Consider the following 3,710-nt stretch of genomic DNA (forward strand, 5'->3'; position numbering starts at 1 on the left):
GCGAATTGTGTGTGCATGCGGGTATGTGTGTATGTTGCGTATGTGTGTATGGTGTTGTAATGTCGTGTTTGCTGTGTAATGTGCGTATGTGTGTATTGGGATGTCGCGGGATACCGCTGGGTGCACGCGCATTGCGTGTGTGTGTATGCGGGATGTGGGTATGTGTGTGTGTGTGTATGTGTGTATGTGTGTGTATAGTGATGTACGTGTGCTCGAATGTCTGTGTGACGTCTCACGTGTGTGTGTGCGTGCATGCATTTGGTTGTTCGCCGCTGCGTGCGCCGCCAGTGTCAGGTCCCGCGCGTGGTGTGTGTGTGTTTAGTGAGAGTGTGACGACGTTTTAGTCCTACTTAAAATATTCGTACTAAAAACAGTACCGTGAGTTGTGTTGTTCTCAGCTTATATTCGGCTACTTACCAGTGATGCGTCAGGAAAATCTACAGTTCAGCCACGGCTGACGCTCTTGAAATAAAACACAATGATGAATGGAACGACTAAGAGTGGATGAATGTAAAACGCAAGAATGAAGATTAAGGCATAAGCATCATGCTGCAAGACCCGTCAGCTTAAAGAAGGAAAACACAATTGAGTACAAAGTAACAAAGGCCTACAATACATTGTCAATGTTGACTTACATAAATCATCTGATCTGGTGTAGTTCACGATGCCACAGAGCAAGTTTGGTAGTAGACTATATTATACTCATGCTTACGTGTACGTAATAAGTGCGTTGCGTGCGTGCGTTGTGTGCAGTGCGTTTTTTTACGTACGTGCCTGTGTCGTGTGCGTGATTGTATAGGCATGACTGTGTATTGTTTGTATTAATTTGTTTAGCTGTGTGAGTCCTCTTTCTATCGTCGTTCGCTATTCCACGTCTGTCCGTCCGTGCCGTCCGTACGTTACGGTCTGTCGCGCGTGTTCCCTCTGCCAGTGTATACACGTCCGACCGATTGGTCCCGTCCATCCGTCGCGTCTCATGCCGTCTGTCTGTCCCGTCCGTCGTCTGTACGTCTTATAACCTCCGTCCGTCCCGTCGTCTATTCCGGAACCGTCTCTGTCCGGTCGCCTGTCCGTCGAACCCTCCTGTTTATACCAAATCCGTCCACCCACACATCTATCCATCAGATTCTATCTATTCGTACATCCCATCCATCGCTCCGCGTCCGGCTGTCGCGTCTCGTCTCTGCCGTCAGTCTGCGCCGTTTGTTGTCGCTCCGCTCTGTCATGTGTGTGCATGCCGCGCGCGCGCCAGCGCGTGTGTGTGTGTGTCGTGTGTGTCGTGTGTGTGTTGTGTGTGTGTGTGGTGTGTGTGTGTATGGTGATGTGTGGGCGTGTGTAATGTGTGTGTGACGTGTGTGAAGAGGTTTGTGTGCATGTCGTTTGTTTTTTGATGTATACTGAATTTTTTTTGTGGGGACATAAAAATTCTGTTGAAGAGATGAAGGAAGGATTGTTGTATGCTTACACCTGAATCAACCAGTGAGCGCTCTAGCCAGGCGAGGCAGTATATTAGTCTGTGCTCTGCCTGGTGGTTCGTGTGTTGTTTGGTAAATGACACGGTACTGTACGGTCTTAGATACTATGCGCTAATAGTCTTCACGTGTCTCGCTAGTCCGCGACGAAGAACCGGATTGGATTCAAAAGTCGCCGGGGATTTTGGAAATCTATAAATAGACAGCTCGACAGACAGAGGGCAGTTACCTACCCAGAGGAGTATACGACGATGTACGAGTATATAGACGAAAACGAGACGAACGGGACTAGGCTATCGTCACCCACCTAGGTGGCCGTAGTATATATTTTGTACTGTTTAGTTAATAATAAAAAGTCCATGTGAGAACAACTAATCTCGACTACGGCTTACCTCTGGCTATCTACGCCGCTGCTTGCTAACTTCTACCATTGCCTGACGTAAACAAACTCTGCTACCCTTCTACGCTGTCGACGTACGAGAACCCGAGTCGTCTCACCTAAAAACCCAGATACAAGCAATCTGGTGGAAGGATGCGGGGTTGAAATGAGACGTCATTTTCACCAGACAGCTGCCCAATCCTAATTCCGTTGCCGTTCCTACTTTCACAATCCCTGGAATTTCCGGAGTATTCTGCCCGATAGGTTGGCTACACACAGTGCGTATTCAGCTACACTTCGAACCACCGATGAAGTTCAACCCTCGTCAATGCGTGATGCATCGCGAAGTGTTCAGCGCTTAGGGCATGCGCTTGAGGAAGTTGTCTACGAAAGGACGCACTAAACGGATACCTACAATCATGGTCAGCGGAAATCATTCCTAAGACCAGGAGCAACACAGACGCGCTCGCGTTCTGCTGCTAGCCTTTTCATTGGTGAATATTCAACTTCATTGTTTGCACTGCAACGCAGCAGCGGGACTCTACAGCGCGTTGCCACATATCAATTCATTAATCGCTCACATAAATAAGACAAACAACGGTGATTTGAGAATCATAATACCAGCTAGCATCATATGTACTACACTCAGACGCATCGCAATGGATAAGGGCCGATGCATACCATTCAGCGGAATAATAATATATATCGTGCGTTAATATAATGAGATGAGTTTGGCGAGCTCAGGCAGAGAAGCAATTTGTGCAATCACTAATTGAGTCCTCACAAGAATCAGCTCAAATTGCTTGAATAATTTGCAACGAAGTGTACAATCTGGGGCAGGGTATCAGTTTATTAGTAAACGCCGGTATCCCCGCTATTGCTTCCGCTCGTCTCTACCAAATCATTGACACACACAGTAGAAACAAACTGCAGAATCAATACGTCGCGTTTATGCTTAATTTACTCACACACACACGATTTACTCTAAAGCCTTAACATTCACTGCACTTATCATCATAACGCTGTGTTTCTGTCTATGCCCTATCCATTGACGGCCAGACGAGGCCAGCCATCGAGCGTTTAACAGATTCATTCGTTTCCTGTGTCTCCTTACTATATCGATCACGCGCACGTCACCCGGAGCTTATGAGAAGTATCGAGTTCTTTGTTGTTTCTTGGCTAAAACAACATTACACGCTACTAACGGGTCGCGAGTTTGAGGCAGTGCTCACAGCGAACAAACGCTAATTTGTCATATTTTCACCGTACTTATACGGCTACTACCGCTGTGTCGTGGATGCTAGCATTTGTTTCTGGAGACCCCAGAATGAAAAAAGATTACGTGTGATTTCTCGGTTCCTAACATCGCAACCTCGAACCTATTCTATACACCTATTGACGCGCGCAATCTGTCTTATGTCAGGCAATGACAAATGGTCGCTACACTGCCCGGTGTCACAGCAAACACGCATGGGCTGTGAGCTTTTGTATAAATGTTCAAACATTCGCTTGTCAGTGTGCGCTAATTGCCTATGAATTTATATGACACCTTCTGACTGCACATGTACAGGTAATGACACATTTTTATTGTTCTTTCGCTCCACTAACCTAGCAGACTTCTTGCAGCAGTTTTTCGATAACGAAGAATTGCAAAGATATCATCAGCTAGCTCAACTCTTTATGGTACCGAACCGACATTACTCTAGCCAGCACTACGCTTGTTCAATTCACTCGTTTTCTAATTTTAATTGCCCAAGATCGGCAGGCGCATCTGCCCCATCTGGCCTAAGCAGGGGAGGTTAAGGTATGTCTACCAATCGCTAACAGAACGTCTATTGAGGGTAATAGACATTGACTCA

General features: G+C 46.6%; 1 long non-coding RNA gene across 1 annotated transcript in view; it reads right to left on the minus strand.

Annotated features, from left to right (window-relative positions):
- Nucleotides 1–3,710, minus strand: part of LOC106817247 — a 14,244-nt gene that overhangs the window by 6,151 nt on the left and 4,383 nt on the right. The gene's annotated exons all lie outside the window — the stretch shown is intronic.

This window comes from Priapulus caudatus, unplaced genomic scaffold (assembly GCF_000485595.1).
Source record: "Priapulus caudatus unplaced genomic scaffold, Priapulus_caudatus-5.0.1 Scaffold1648, whole genome shotgun sequence".
NCBI lineage: Eukaryota > Metazoa > Priapulida > Priapulimorpha > Priapulimorphida > Priapulidae > Priapulus > Priapulus caudatus.